The following is a 16,777-nucleotide window of genomic DNA, read 5'->3' on the forward strand; positions in this document are numbered from 1 at the left end:
GACTGTTTAGTTCTCCCTGGTCTTGCATCTACTCCCTAATTAGCAACTGCTTAAATCTGCCCATTGGAACTCAGGGAGGGTCCTGAAGGCTAAATGAAGGCTATTTCCTATAATCAGTGAAATGGGGGACATGGAAGAGCTTTGTGCTCAGGAACCCCAAAGCACCCTGCTCTATATTATCCTCGGACAGAAAGTGACCTCATGGGAGGGTGAAGTGGGCAGTTCTGGTTTGGTGCCTAGAGGGTGTGGGCCTGAAGATCCAGGAGGCTGTGCCTCTTAGGTTTTTAAATTCTGATCCTAAATGCTGTATTTTTGTGTTTTCTGGGGAGTTGATCCTCCTGCCTGCTTCAAGTGGTCTGGGAATGACCACAGAGTGGTGGGTAGTCTGACCACTGTCTGTGGGGGCCAAGGCCTAGAGGGAAACGGGAGGACCCTGGAGCCTTGGTGAATTGGCCTAATGAGAGAATAGGGGCCCTTCTGGGGTAAGCCGGGTCTTCTCTGTCTTCCAGTTTCCCTAAACAGTATAAATTTTGAGAACCTGGGACTGCTTCTGAGAGAGAATTGGATCACCAAGTCCTGGTCACTAGGCAAGTAAGGTAGTCTTTTTCCTAACGAAACAGGCAAAGAGCTGATCATAGAAGCCCATTGTTTCAGGTAATTCATGGTTTGGTATCTGGGCTCCTTTGAAGTAAAAAGAATCCAAAATATAAACCTTTCTTCTCATAATAGAATCCGCTTGTGTTATTTAAATCCCAGGGTTTTACATTACAATAGTCACCCATCAGGCTTGGAGAGAAATGGAACTTTCTTTGACAATACGGTGTGTGGTGTTCTTGCTGGCTTAAAATTAAACCTAATCGGGAGGTGTCACTGAAGGCTGTGCTGAGTAAATGATGGAGCATGAAATAAAATGATTTATACAACTTTCTTTTCCAATAGGCAGTGCTTTTTAATGTTTTTCTCCTTCTGAAAGAAGGGGTGGGTGTTGAAAGTGATTTTTGATGATGTTTTTCTTAAGTGGTCCAAGACCACAGCATTCTGAGAACTGCCCACCCCCACCCTGCTGCTTTCCCACGTGGTTGACTCTGGCTTGAACTTTCCCAATTTGCAAGCATTAGAATGTTCTGACAACCACAGAATTCTCAAATCTGGCCCATCACAATGGAAATAGGAGCCCAGCCTTTTGGGAATTACTGGGGATCTGAATTTAAAGTGGTGTGAGTCAAGGCTTGTTCCTGCTTATTGGGTTTATGTTTCAAGACCATTGTGTTAGGGTTAAATTGACTGGTTGTGATGTCCTCATGATAGATAAATTTAAAAAAAAAATCACTGCTTGTGAATGTGGTCCCCAGATAGGAATAGATGTGTTTGCACATGTGTGGACCCAAGCTCAGTGAGGGGATGTGTCGTTAGTGCAGGGCGAGGGTGAGGGGTAGAACGTGCTCTACCTTCCTACCTAAATATGTGCAAATTCAGCTCATCCAAAACGGATGGCATCCGCCTCCTTCCCACGTTTGTTCTTGTCTCCTTTATCTCAGTTACTGGTGGGTCCTCCCAGTATCCCGGGTTCAACTCTCAGTTCATATTCCCAAACCTTTTAAGAATTGCTGAAGCATCTCAGTTGCTCTGCGGCCCACATTTCTCCTCCCCTCCAGATCTTGTCGACAGAGCAGGAATGGTCTGGAGGCACCATCTGATCAAAGTCTTTCACTGCTTGAAATCCAGGCCAGCTTCCCATCCAACAAGGGGCTTTCCTAGCTTCGTTGCTCTTTATCTAAGTTCTGGCCAGGGACCTGACCACCTCGTGTTTTCCTGGTTCTTGGCCTTTGTGTTGTCCTCTGTATTAGTCTGTCCCGGCTGCTGTAACGGAATACCACAAACTGAGTGGCCTTTGCAACTGATTTATCTTCTTACAGTTCTGGAGGCTAGAAGTCCAGAGGCGAGGTGTTGGCAGGGTTGATTTCTCCTGAGGCTCTTTGACTGCTTTCTCTTTGTGTCTGTACGTGGTCTTCTATCTGTTTGTGTCTGTGTCCTCTTTATCGGAGGATGCCAATCATGTAGGATGAGGGTCTATCCTAAAGACCTCATTTTAACTTAAAGACCTTTAGTTAAGGGTCTTAAAGACCCCATCTCCAAATACAGTCCCATTCTGAAGTATTATACCAGGAGGTGTTTAGGATCTCAACATAGGGATTTTGGGGACCACAACTCAGCCCACAGTACCACTGTCCCTGGAAAGCAGTTTCCTCTATCTATCAAACATCTACATTTTCAAGACTTAAATAATTTGAGTGTCTCATCTCCACAAAGTTCTCCCTAACTCTGTGCATCATGGCTCTGCTACTTCACATGTCTCCAGGAGCCTCCCGCTTGAGCCAAGGCTTCGCACGTAGAGGCTGGCATGATGGCTGGATTTCTGCATTCTCCTCTTGGGGACATGAGGCCTGTGTAACTCCTGGGGTCTTGCTGTCCCCGCTGCAAGTGGTCCCTTCTGATGGAGCAGTGCCCGGCGTGTATTGCATGTAGCTATGTGTATAATTCATAAGAGAGGACTCATGTCATCCAGGGCGTGCTGCTCATTTGCAAGAATTACGAGCTTTGACAGAACTCCCTGTCGTGCAGGCCTTCTTGTCACATTGGTGGTAATTACTATTCCTTTTCTAATTACTTATCTTACCCACAATGGCCCCTTTCCGCTGCTGCAGAGGAGCCGCCCCTGTCCTCTCACGCAGAGGGAAGCTGGGTTACTGCCATCACTCTCCCGAGGCCTTCTTTCCCTTTTCTCCTGTTTGTCTCCCTTTCCCCTTTCTCTGGTTTTTGAACCATGCCCCCTTTAAGAAGCCAATTGATTTCTTTCTTTTTTTTTTAAAAAAAAAACAAAACCCTCGACTTATTTATTTGGCTATGCTGAGTCTTAGTTGTGGCATGCAGGATCGTCAGTCTTCGTTGAGGGATATAGGACCTAGTTCCCCAAGCAGGGGTCGAACCTGCACCCCCTGCATTGGGAGTGCAGAGCCTCAGCCACTGGGCCACCGGGGAGGTCCCACCCCTTTGATTTTTAGAGCATTGTTCTGAAGGGCCAGACGACAGCACAGTTGGTCCTTCAGCCTCAGCATGCTGCACCTCCCTCAGAGCTGCCTGCCTTCACCTTGGGGAAGGCAGCCTCTCCCATGACAGCCTGCCCCGAGTCAGGTGGAGAAAAATAGAAAAGGGAACATCATATTTAAAGAATCTGAATGTGCTGAGTGGATGCTTTGGAAACCAAACCTCAGGCAAAAGGTCCTTGGTTCAGGCTTGTGACTGATGTGGCTTTGTGTGCTGTTAACAATCAGTAGATTGAAGACCCAACCAGGCTGTATTTTTGCCTGTCACCAGAGGATCTCCAACCCTTTAACTGTTTTAGTTTTAATATCTGATTTTACTTGGGTTCCCTTCTAGAGTTGCTTTTCTTTGTCCCTTATCTTGTTGTTGTTGTTCAGTCACAAAGTAGTGTCCGACTCTTTTGCAACCCCTTGTACTCCAGCCTGCCAGGATTTCCCAGGCAAGCATACTGCAGTGGGTTACCATTTCTTCCTCCAGGGCATCTTCTCGACACAGGGATCAAACCTGTGTCTCTTGCAATAGCAGGCAGATTCTTTACCCTTATCACGTTACTGGACTGAATTAAGGAAGGTTTCTGTTTCAGCTGCGATACTTAGCATTTTACATTCAAATGGCTGTAATACCTTTGGAGGGACCTGACTGATTTTGATGAAATCCTATCCATTATGAAAGGTGTTAACGTACACGTCAGGTTTTATTTAAATGTAGTCTGTGCCCTTGAAACAAAATGACAGAAGTGTCCAAAAGACCATTTCTTTTTTCAGTAATGTATATGAGTTTCAGTGGAAATTGGTGCATTTTTATAAGGTATGGAGATCCTGTCCTGCCAGCATGGATTTCTGTGTAAAAGGAAGCTGTTGCTGTGTGCCCAGTGTTGGGTAAAAGAGATACAGGGCTGTTGGGCTTCAGTGACTGACTTCAGCCCTCCTTCTGATCATTGCAGTCCTCCACTGTTGACCTCACTACCCCCGCCTCCTCCTATGCATGTCTCCTGTGTCCCCCTGAAGCTTGTACATATTTTCATATCTAGGCCTTCACCTTCAGCTTCTTTTCTGGCTTCTTTTGCGTCTCTCTTTGGTTGCATGCCTTCAGGGACCTCCTTCCAGGCATTTCTGGTTTACTTGAGTCCTGAGGGCTGCTTCCTGCAACAGATTGAGCTCTTACTGAGTCCTTAAATGCTTGAAACTTACATTTTAGTTGGGGCAGGGGATGGAGGGTATGGCCAATTAAAGAGTTAACTGATGCCACCGTGGGGAATGCTTAGGTCCCTCTGAGGACATCTAAAAGCATTCCACCTTGGGAGGAGGGGAGAGTATCAGGAAAGGCACGCTGAAGGAGGTATTATCTAGGTGAACTTGAAGAATCCACTCATTCATTCATTTGCTTTATGGAACCCTTAATGGGAGTAGGCGCTGTGCTGATGGTTGGCAAACAGCAGTGAATGAAGCAGGCAGAGGCCTTATCCTCATGAAGTTTATGTTTTAGTGAGTCGAGAAGCCAAGTAAGGTGCTGTTGGGAAGTGGAGGGTATTTTAGGCAGAGGGAACAGCATGGACCATGTCTAAATCCCAGGATAAATGAGTGTATTCAAGGAAGGCAGGGGCCAGATCACAAAGGGGTCTGTGAACTCTGGAGTTTGAGCTTTGTTCTGAGGATGAGGGGTTGCCGCTGAATGGTTTTAGGTAGGAGAGTTGCAAGGTCATGCTTGCATTTTATTTAACTGTAGTCTTTCTGATCATTATTATTATTTTTTTACCGGCTGCCTTGGGTCTTCTTTGCTGTGTGCAGGCTTTTGTCTAGTTGCAGTGAGCAGGGGGCTACTCTTTGTTGCAGTGTGTGGGCTGCTCACTGAGGTGGCTTCTCTTGCTGCAGAGCTTGGGTGCTAGGGCGCCGCTGGCTTAGTAACTGTAACTTGCGGGCTCTAGAGAGTAGACTCAGTACTTGTGGTGCACAGGCTTAGTTGCTTTGGAGTAGCTGGGATCTTCCTAGTCCAGGGATCAAACTGGTGTCCCCTGCATTGGTAGGTGGATTTCTAACTTCTGTACCACCAGGGAAATCCCATGATTTTAGAAAGATCGCTTTCATTGTCCTAGAGAGAGTAGGCTGGAGGTACAGTTTAGGAGATGAATTAGAAGGCTGTGTGACTTGCCTTGGGGCAGCGATAGTTTGAAAGGCAAATAGATGCATCTGAGAGATTTGGGGAGGCCGTTTTTGACAGTATTTGAGTGGATGTGGAGGGTTGAGGCCTGGGAGACATGTAACTCACTGTGGGGTTTATTGATGGAATAATTGGGTAGATGGTGGTGGCAGTCTTGGAGATGGGGAAGTTGGAGGGGAACAGGGTTTTCAGGGTGGAGGAGATGAAGGGGAGAAGAAATTGGGACACATGGAGCTTGAGATGCCTATGGAGACATCCAGGTCCAAGTGTCCAGGAGGCAGCTGAATACACAGATCTGGAGTTGAGAGCACAGTCTGGGTGGGAGGCTCATAGAACAATTGAAATAGGAGGGAGTGGCCAGCAGGGTCAAATGCTGCAGAGGAAAAGTTGAATGAGGCTTTGAAATAGTCATCGGGCTTAGCCATAGAGAGGTAGTTAGTGACCTGGCAGGGGTGATTTGAGAGAATAGTAGGCTTTTCCGTCCACATGATGTCGTTTGAGATGTCGTCTGTGTCTCCATCAGCACCATGCTAGTTCTAGGCATGTTTGTATCTTTCCTACGCTTTTGCCGTAGTCTCCTGATTGTTCCACCAAAAATAGTCTCTATGCTGCAGAGAGAGAGTGATCTTGTAAAGACGAAAATCTGATTATGCCACTTCCTTGCTTAACATCTTTTAATGGTTTTATGCTGTAAGGATAAAGGCAAATCCCTTGCTGAGCAGCACAGGCCTCCCGCCTCCCTGGCACCTCATCCTGTGTCCCTCCCTCTCTTCTTGGGCAAAGCGGTTCCCTAAGCGCCTTGAGTGGTTGTGTCTTCTCTGGCCATCAGGACTCTGCACACGCGCGTTCTCTTGACTTGGAAGTCTCACTTCCCCTTCACCTAGTTCATTTCTACTTGCGGATTTCGGTTCCCTCTGCACTTTCTTCGGGGAGTCTCCTCTGACCTCCTCACAGGGTCAAATCTCTCTTTTGGGTGTTGTCATAGCGTCTGCCTTTCTTGGAATGTGGTGACAAGTTGCATTATGTTCCCAGTTCTTGCCCTCCCTATGTCCATGCTCTTTGGTATGTGGTTTTGCAATTTTTCCCCCAAGTGTGTTCCCCTGACGCATTGAACTTGGGTGTGGCCGTGTGTTACATAGGTGGAGTGAGAGTGTGCCTTAGAAGGCATTGCACATTCTGTCTGCATCTCTTGAGCTTTCACCATTGCCCATCCTGAGACTGAGCTTCACAATGTGGAGTGGACCTGAACCTGTTCAGTAGTCTGCAACCTGGAGTCTAGCCTAGCCTAGCTAACTTACACTAGATTTGCAGATAGATGAGAAGAAATGTGTTTTGGGATAGTTTGTTAGGCAGACTTATGTTGGTGAAAGATGACTGATAAGATAGCAAGCACAGTTGCAATTATATATCTGTATATGCATATATGATGTTTATATCTGTTTTCCCAGCTGAACCCTAGGTTTAGTAACAGGGCAAATATTGGGTCTATTACTGTGTACTGTCTTTCCCAGCAATCCTGCATGGTGCCTGACACATGGTATGTACCCAACACATATTTGTTAAGTGATTAAAAATCTGTTCAACTCAAATATGTGGTTTATGTCTTTATCTTCCATGATGATCTTAAGAGTTTATTGGTTCTGGCTAAATTGGCCCACTGCCAAAGGTATCAGAATACATTTTTATATTCAGTTATAGTGTTTTGCTAACTTGAAACAAAATGACATCTTTTAGAAATATATGCTTCCTGTAATTAAAAAAAAAAAGTATAATGTTGGCTTAAGAGGTTATAGCGTGGGACTTTCCTGGTGGCTCAGAGGTAAAGAATCTGCCTGCCAGGGCAGGAGACATAGGTTCGATCCCTGATCCAGGAAGATCCTACATACCTTCGAACAACTAAGCCTTTGTACCACAACTGCTGAGCCTGTACCTTGGAGCCCGGGAGCTGCAACTGCTGAAGCCCGCACAGCCTGGAGCCTGTGCTCTGCAACAAATGAAGCCACTGCAATGAGAAGCCTGCACACTGCAAGTAGAAAGTAGCTCCCACTTAGTGCAACTAGAGAAAGCCCATGCAGCAGTGAAGACCCAGGACAGCCAGAAATAAAGAAAAAGGTTATGGTGAATTGTGAGGGAAAATACATCATCTGCAGTCCCAAGGCAAAAGTGAGTATGTTAATCACATATTAAGATTTAATTTTTACCTAGATTGCTGTGTATAACCTTCATCATTCCAGTACAGTTGCTCAGTCATGTACAACTCTTTGACTGCGGCACTCCAGGCTTCCCTGTTCATCACCAACTCCCGGAGCTGGCTAAGACTCACATCCATTGAGTTGGTGATGCCATCCAACCATCTCATCCTCTGTCGTCCCCTTCTTCTCCTGCCTTAAATCTTTCCCAGCATCAGGGTCTTTTCCAATGAGTCAGGTCTTTGCATCAGGTGGCCAAAGTATTGGAGTTTCAGCTTCAGCATCAGTCCTTCCAGTAAATATTCAGGACTGATTTCCTTTAGGATTGACTGGTTTGATCTCCTTGCAGCCCAAGAGACTCTCAAGAGTCCTCTCCAACACTACAGTTCAAAAGCACCAATTCTTCAGCACTCAGCCTTCTTTATGGTCCAACTCTCACATCTGTACATGACTACTGGAAAAACCATAGCTTTGACTAGATGGACCTTTGTCAGCAGTGTAATGTCTCTGATTTTTAATATGCTGTCTGGGTTGGTCATAGCTTTTCTTCCAAGGAGCAAGCATCTTTTAATTTCATCGCTGCAGTCACCCTCTGCAGTGATTCTGGAAACAAAAAATAAAGTCTCTCACTGTTTCCATTGTTTCCCCATCTATTTGCCATGAAGTGATGGGATCAGATGCAATGATCTTAGTCTTCTGAATGTTGACTTTTAAGCCAGCTTTTTAACTCTCCTCTTTCACTTTCCTCAAGAGGCTCTTTAGTTCCTCTTCACTTTCTGCCATAATGGTGGTGCCATCTGCGAATCTGAGGTTATTGATATTTCTCCTGGAAATCTTGATTCCAGCTTGTGCTTCCTCCAGCCCAAGGTTTCTCATGATGTGTTCTGCATATAAGTTAAATAAGCAGGGTGGCAATATACAGTGTTGACATACACTTTTCCGCATTTGGAACCAGTCTGTTTTTCCATGTCCGGTTCTAACTGTTGCTTCTTGACACGCATACAGATTTCTCAGGAGGCAGGTAAGGTGGTATTCCCTCCTCTTTAAGAATTTTCCATAGTTTGTTTTTATCTACACAGTCAAAGGCTTTGGTGTAGTCAATACAGCAGAAGTAAATGTTTTTCTGGAACTCTCTTGCTTTTTCTATGATCCAGTGGATGTTGGCAACTTGATCTCTGATTCCTCTGCCTTTTCTAAATCCAGCTTGAACATCTGGGAGTTCTCGGTTCACATACTATTGAAGTCTGGCTCAGAAAATTTTAAACATTACTTTGCTAGCATGTGAGATGAGTGCAATTGTCTGGTAGCTTGAACATTCTTTGGTATTGCCTTTCTTTGGGATTGGAATGAAAACTGACTTTTTCCAGTCCTGTGGCCACTGCTGAGCTTTCCAAATTTGTTGGCATATGGAGTGTAGCACTTTCACACCATCATCTTTTAGGATTTGGAATAGCTCAACTGGAATTCCATTACCTCCACTAACTTTGTTCATAGTGATGCTTCCTAAGGCCCACTTGACTTCACATTCTGGTAGGTCACTTTCATAGGTAAATTCTACATTAGAAACAGATTAAATCTTTAAGATTTATTGTTGATTTAAGAGCTTATTTTGGCTGAGATGAGGTAAAACACCCATGGAATTTAATATCTAAGGAGGAAAAAGGCATCTTGTAATAGGGAATGAATACAGGGCTTGGATTCAGAGAGATATAATTTACTAGCAGTGATCATGAAAAATGGTTAATGTTTTTGAGTTTTTTCTCTATATTTTAATTTCATTTAAGTATAGTTGATTAACAGTATGAAAAGGTAAAAAGGTATGACACTGAAAGGTGAACTCCCCAGGTCAGAAAGTGCCCAATATGCTGCTGAAGAAAAGTGAAGATATAGCTCCAGAAGGAATATAGAGGCTGAACCAAAGTGAAAACAGTGCCCAGATGTGGATGTGTCTGGTGGTGAAAGTAAACTCTGATGATATAAAGAACAGTATTGCACAGGAACCTAAAACATTAGGTCCATGAAAGAAGGTAAATTGGAAATTGTAAAACAGGAGATGTCAAGAGTGGACATTGACATTTTAGGAATCTGTGAACTAAAATGGACTAGAGTGGGTGAATTTAATTCAGGTGACCATTATGTCTACTCCTGTGGGCAAGGATCCGTTAGAAGAAATAGAGTAGCCCTCATAGTCAACAAAAAAGTCCAAAATGCAGTTCAGTTCAGTCGTTAAGTCATGTCCGACTCTTTGTGACCCCATGAACTGCAGCACGCCAGGCCTCCCTGTCCATCACCAACTCCCAGAGTCCACCCAAACCCATGTCCATTGAGTCGGTGATGCCATCCCACCATCTCATCCTCTGTAGTCCCCTTCTCCTCCTGCCCTCAATCTTTCCCAGCATCAGGGTCTTTTCCAATGAGTCAGCTCTTCGCATCAGGTGGCCAAAGTATTGGAGTTTCAGCTTCAACATCAGTCCTTCCAATGAACACCCAGCACTGATCTCCTTTAGGATGAACTGGTTGGATCTCCTTGCAGTCCAAGGGACTCTCAAATGCAGTAGTTGGGTGCAATCTCAAAAACAACAGAATGATCTCTGTTCTTTTCCAAGGCAAACCATTCATTATCACAGTAATCCAAGTCTGTGCCTCAGCTACCAATGCCAAAGAAGCCGATGTTGAACTGTTCTATGAAGACCTACAAGACCTTCTAGAACTAACACCAAAAAAAAAAAAGATGTCCTCTTCATCACAGGGGACTGGAACACAAAAGGAGGAAGTGAAGAGATACCTGGCGTAACAGGCAAGTGTGGCCTTGGAGTACAAAATGAAGTAGGGAAAAGGCTAACAGAGTTTTGCCAAGAGAATGCACTGGTCATAGCAAACACCATCTTCCAGCAACACAAGAGATGACTCTACACATGGACATCACCAGATGGTCAATACTGAAATCAGATTGAATATATTCTTTGCAGCCAAAGATGAAGAAGCTCTGTACAGTCAGCGAAAACAAGACTGAGAGCTGAATGTGGCTCAGATCATGAATTCCTTATTGAAAAATTCAGACTTAAATTGAAGAAAGTAGAGAAAACTAGTAAGCCATTCAAGTATGACCTAAATAAAATCCCTTATGATTATACAGTGGAAGTGAGAAATAGATTCAGGGGTTAGATCTGATAGACAGAGTGCCTGAAGAACTATGGACTGAGATTCGTAACATTGTACAGGAGACAGTGATCAAAACCATCCCTAAGTGAAGGAAATGCAGAAAAGCAAAATGGTTGAGGAGGCCTTACAAATAGCTGAGAAAAGAAGAGAATTGAAAGGCAAAGGAGAAAAGAACTCTGCATCCGTCTGAATGCAGAGTTCCAAAGAATAGCAAGAAGAGATAAGAAAATCTTTCTCAGTGATCAATCAAAAAATAGAGGAAAACAATAGAATGGGAAAGCCTAGAGATCTCGTCAAGAAACTTAGAGATACCAAGGGAACATTTCATGCAAAGATAAGCACAATAAAGGACAGATATGGTATGGACCTAACAGAAGCAGAAGATATTAAGAAGAGATGGCAAGAATACACAGAAGAACTATACAAAAAAGATCTTCATGACCTAGATAACCATGATGGTATGATCACTCACCTAGAGCCAGACATCCTGGAGTGCAAAGTCAAGTGGGCCTTAGGAAGAATCACTATGAACAAAGCTAGTGGAGGTGATGGAATTTCAGTTGAGCTATTTTTAATCCTATGATGCTATGAAAGTGCCACACTCAATATGCCAGCAAATTTGGAAAGCTCAGCAGTGGCCACAGGACTAAAAAGGTTAGTTTTTATTCCAATCCCAAAGAAAGGCAATACCAAAGAATGTTCAAACCACTGCACAATTGTACTCATTTGACACACTAGCAAAGTAATGCTCAAATTTCTCCAGGTGAGGCTTCCATAGTACATGAACCAAGAACTCCCAAGTGTTCAAGCTGGATTTAGAAAAGGCAGAGGAACCAGAGATCAAGTTGCCAACATCTGTTGGATCATAGAAAAAGCAAAAGAGTTCCATCTACTTGTGCTTCATTGACTATGATAAAGCTTTTGACTGTGTGGATAAAAACGAAGTGTGGAAAATTGTTAAAGAGATGGGAATACCAGATCACCATACCTGCCTCCTGAGAAACCTGTGTGCAGGTCAAGAAGCATCAGTTAAAACCGTACATGGAACAGACTGGTTCCAAATTCGGAAAGGAGTATGTCAACGCTGTATATTGTCACCCTGCTTATTTAACTTATATGCAGAATACATCATGTGAAATGTTGGACTGGATAAAGCGCAAGCTGAAACCAAGATTGCCGGGAGAAATATCAATAACCTCAGATTCGCAGATGACACCACCATTATGGCAGAAAGCAAAGAGGAACTAAAGAGCCTCTTGAGGAAAGTGAAAAAGGAGAGTAAAAAAGCTGGCTTAAAACTCAACATTCGGAAAATTAAGATCATTGCATCTGGTCCCATCACTTCATGGCAAATAGATGGGGAAACAATGGAAACCATGACAGAGTTTTGTTTTGTTGTTTTTTTTTTGACTCCAAAATCACTGCAGAGAGTAAATGCAGTTGTGAAATTAAAAGATGCTTGCTCCTTGGAAGAAAAGCTATGACCAACCCAGACAGCATATTAAAAAGCAGAGATATCACCTTGCCAACAAAGGTCCGTCTAGTCAAAGCCATGATTTTTCCAGGAGTCATGTATGGATGTAAGAGTTGGACCATAAAGAAGGCTGAGTGCTGAAGAACTGATGCTTTTGAACTGCAGTGTTGGAGTAGACTGTTGAGAGTCCCTTGGATTGCATGGAGTTCAAACCAGTCCATCCTAAAGGAAATCAGTCCCGAATATTCATTGGAAGGACTGATGCTGAAGCTGAAACTCCAATACTTTGGCCACGTGATGCAGAGAACTCACTCATTGGAAAAGACCCTGATGCTGGGAGAGATTGAAGGAGGGAGGGTAAGGAGACTACTGAGGATGAGATGGTTGGATGGCATTACCAACTCAATGGACATGGGTTTGGGTAAACTTCTCAAGTTGGTGTTGGACAGGGAGGCCTGGCGTGCTGCAGTCCTTGGGGTTACAAAGAGTCGGACATGACTCAGCGGCTGAACTGAATTGTGAAGAGAAGCTTTTAATGTTTCTGTACAATCTGATATACTCAGTGTTTACCTTCTATTTGTTAATATTATGTTTAGAATATTTGTACTGATTTTCATGAGATGCGTTGGCTGGAGTTTTATTGTGCCATGTTTGTCAGGATCGTTTTCAGTGTTTTAGAGATCGAATTGTGTCTCCCTAAAATGTATATGGTGGTGGTGGTGGTGATTTAGTCGCTCAGTCATATTCAACTCTTTGCCACCCCATAGCCTGTAGCCTGCCAGGCTCCTCTGTCCGTGGGATTCTCCAGGCAAGAATACTGGAGTGGGTTGCCATTTCCTTCTCCATAAAATGTATATATTGAACCCTACATGCCAATATGACTATATTTAGCACGAGGCCTCTAGGGAAACCATAATGGTAGGATCTTAATCCATTAGGACTTGCCTCCTTAAGAGGAAGAGATATCAGGGAGGGATAGGTACAGAGAAAAAGCCACTTGAGGACATAGGCAGAAGGCAGTGTCTACAAGCCAGAAAGAGAACTCTTGGCAGGGACCAGCTCCATGGTGCGGATCATGGACTTCTGGCCTCTAAAACTGTGAGAAAATACATTTGTTTCGTTCGATACCCATCTGTGGTGTTTAGTTATGGCAGACTAGTAAAGTGTTATACATACTGTAAAAATTGTTCAGAATATTTCTGTCTATTCTGGAAGAAACCATTGGAATGGCATTGTAGTTACCTGTTCCTTGGGGGAACTGGTAAGCAATATCTGTGAAATATTTGTGACCTGATATTTATTAGGTTTATCTCTGATAAGTATAAATATCTTCCATTGTATTTGGTCTCTTTAGGTTTTATTTTCTGCACTAACTATTTGGTGATTTATATTCCTAGGTAATATCTAGTTTAACCAGGATGTCAAACGTATTAGAGTAAAGCTGCGTGAAATTATTGCTATGTCTTTCAATTTATTCTGTGTCTGTGGTTATAGATACATTCACATTTTAACTAAACGTATTTTATCTTTTCTTCCCCTGGATTATTGGTTTAGTAGTTTATTATTTAATAACTCTTGCATTTATTAGTGCTACCATTTTTTCCTTATTATTGTTTTATATATACAAATTCTTTTGTTTTCCTTAAGTTATTATTTTGTTTTTGAGCTGTACATTTAAGTATTTGATCTTCTTTAGAACTGTGTGTATTTAAAACTAGAGATCTTTCTCTGAGCACTGCTTTAATTATCCTGTAAATTGAACTACCTATTTTACATTTTTATTTTCTAGGTATTTGTGAAATTTAATTTTTCTCTTGTTATAAAAATTGATGGAGAAGGAGTTTTTTAGATTTATTTTTTTAATTGGAGGAAAATTGCTTTACAGTGTTGTGTTGGTTTCTGCCATCCAGAGAAGGTTTTAAAATTTAAAATTTCTGGAGTGCGGTCAGAGAAGGTAGTTGGTCTTGAAGACCTAGAATATGGTCATTTGTGAGCTGGCACTTCAAAAAGTTGTATCTCAATTTTCAAGCTGTAGAATTAGAAATGTATGAATTTTGATTTCCTTATGATTGATAACAGGTTAGTTGTATTCCTTATTTTTGACTCACTTGATTTATGACCTGAAACTTAGAGTCACTCTTATTCATTATTATACTATGAACTTCAAGAGAAAATATAGGTGATGTAGATTTTACCTTGAATTTACTAAGACAATTTGATTGCACTTTAAAAATACTGGTAGTAGTAAGAGTTGAGAGACTGAAGAGAGCTTGAATAATGAAGAAAAGCTTTATGCAGGAGGCGGATCTCGAAGGGTAAGTAGGTAGTGAGAAGGTAGTCAGTCTGTATGGGACCTTCTAGGCTGGGGAAAGCATGGGCAGAGCTGGGCTGAGGGTGAGCCTGACATCTGAGGGAGAAGGTATGCACCCTCTCACCCAGGTTTTGCTGTCTGTGACTTGCCCTAGCAGTTGAGTCAGTAGTGAGAGTCACAGGGGACCAGCCATCTCTGTTCAATTGCCTTATGCATAAGCGTTATTTGTTGAGGCCATCCCAACCATGTGATAAGTCTACCTTGGAACCACAGAGACAGCCCATGATAATTTGCTTTTCAGGCTGCCCTACGGGTGTGCTCTCAGTTTTGCAGCTTCACCAGAGAGCTGAAATTGGTACATACTTCCCTTGGATAGCATTAGCTCAGTATTGGAACATTAATCAGGGAGAGATAGGTGTTTCAACCGAAGAATTACAGTGTCTGATATGTACTTGCTATATGGAGTTGTTTTTTCGGATGACCCCAGTAAATTACCTACTATTTAACAGTGAGAATAAATCAAGTGATGTGTGGTCTGTAGGAAGTAAAGGTATTTAAATAATTAAGCAGTTCTTTCTAGAACCTCTTTATATGATATTTTCTAGACTCCAAATCAGTTTTTCTCATCCAGCCTCTGTATAATATATAGTTATTTCAAATCAGCTTTACTTACTGAGCTTTTTCTAGTAATGGAGCTTTGTCAGCAAAAAACTGTGCGTACCAGCAAATGGTGAATGATGGCCTTGTGTCAGAAAGGAGCTTGAGAGGTGCTTTCTGTTGTTAGATGGATAGGTCTGGAGCAGGAGCTTGAAGCTCTCCGAATGTGATAGTTTCAGAGAAAAGGTATGTCTGAAATAAGGGGGAGTACTCCATCATTTGGAAGCTGGTATTTCACACACCCAAGCCAAATATCACATGTGCTGTCGAAACCATGGTTTCATCTTGGGTTACGTGAAGTTATTTAATACAATCCTGGTTGTGGTTTCTTTTTTAATTCTATTTATTGAGCTGTGGCTGTGTGGGTGTTCATTGCTGTGCAGGCTTGTCTTTAGTTTCAGGGAGCAGGGGACTGCTCTTCACTGCAGTGCAAGGACTTCTCATTGCTGTGACTTCCCTGCTGGAGCATGGGCTCTATGACGCATGGACTTCAGTAGCTTCAGCACATGGACTCAGTGGCTGTGGCTCCCAGACTCAGTAGTGGTGGCACACAGGCTTCGTTGCTTTGTGGCACACAGGATCTTCCTAGATCAGGGATCAAACTCATGTCTCCTGCACTAGCAGGCTGATTCTTTACCGGTGAGTCACCAGGGAAGCCCTTGGATGTGATTTCCTCTCCACCCCCTCACTTTCATCCTCTTACAGCTGGTCAGGGCAGAATGGCGGGAAATACAGCAGTTACTGAAATTATAACAGGTAAGTTTATGCCATTCTGGCCACAACTCTCCATAAGCCAGTGCTTTCCCACACGAGGGCTTTGTTGGCGGAACATAACATATGAATTGGTTGAACTCAGATGTCTGTTGCTCTGTAGCCACCCTGGACCTTGAGCCTTCCAAAGGGCTGTTTGAGGGAGAAACCTGTTTTTTGTGGCATTAAATGGGCTGCCTGAATTTGTGAGTCTGGGGATGCTGAGCTGTGTATGCTGTTGCCTCTATTTTATTGCTGAATTGTGTCTCTCAGTAGAGGTTCTTAGAGGCTATTCAACAAAGCTTACCCTGTCAGCTAAAAGGCTTTTAGGACTTCATAATCATGGCTTAGTATCTTTTCCTTTTTCTTAAAAAAAAAAAAAAAAAAAAGAACCTTCCTTTCCCCACCTTTTTGAAATCGTTAGCCTTCATGTGAACTGAAAGGGACTTCAAAACATTGGAAGAAAATAGTCTGAAAGCTCAGAGTGTGCTTGGCTCCTGGTAGGTCTGAAGACTTGATAAAGAGGCATCTTTTGCACTGACAGGTGTTTGTGTGCCAGTGTGGAGGAAGCTTTTGATGACAAAGCCACTTAGTTTTCTGTAGCTTACTCTTCCCTTTGTGCAGAAGAGTTAGGGAAACTCTAATAAAGTAACTGCATAATAGGGATAAGAAGTTAGCATTAGAGTCATCTTCTTCATTTCTCTTCTCCCGCTCATTGGTTTTTGAGACTCACTTGCCAGGAATTAAGAAAGCAGCAGGGATGAGGTGGCTGCTGTCCTGCCACTGTCCCTATGGTCCTCGCATGTGCTTCTATTTAAAGTTCCAGAGTCAGCAGTAGTTCCCTTCTGGAAGCCAAGGGGAAATTTAGGTGGGAGTCAGAACTGTGGGCTGGGGTGTCTCTGCAAAGGAAGGACCTGGAGGACTTGCTGAACTGCCATCTGCCTTGTCTCCTGGAAGCGTAATGCTTGCGTCACA

The 16,777-nt window shown here is 43.2% G+C and overlaps 1 protein-coding gene and 1 non-coding gene across 2 annotated transcripts in view; one reads left to right on the forward strand and one right to left on the reverse strand.

Moving 5' to 3' along the window:
• LRMDA (leucine rich melanocyte differentiation associated) overlaps positions 1–16,777 on the forward strand; it is a 1,186,567-nt gene that overhangs the window by 38,686 nt on the left and 1,131,104 nt on the right. The window lies entirely within an intron of this gene.
• On the reverse strand, positions 2,967–3,039 carry TRNAG-CCC (transfer RNA glycine (anticodon CCC)). The gene has a single exon. It is a non-coding gene; the product is annotated as a tRNA-Gly (tRNA).

The sequence above is a fragment of the Ovis aries genome, chromosome 25, assembly GCF_016772045.2.
Source record: "Ovis aries strain OAR_USU_Benz2616 breed Rambouillet chromosome 25, ARS-UI_Ramb_v3.0, whole genome shotgun sequence".
In the NCBI taxonomy this organism is placed as follows: domain Eukaryota; kingdom Metazoa; phylum Chordata; class Mammalia; order Artiodactyla; family Bovidae; genus Ovis; species Ovis aries.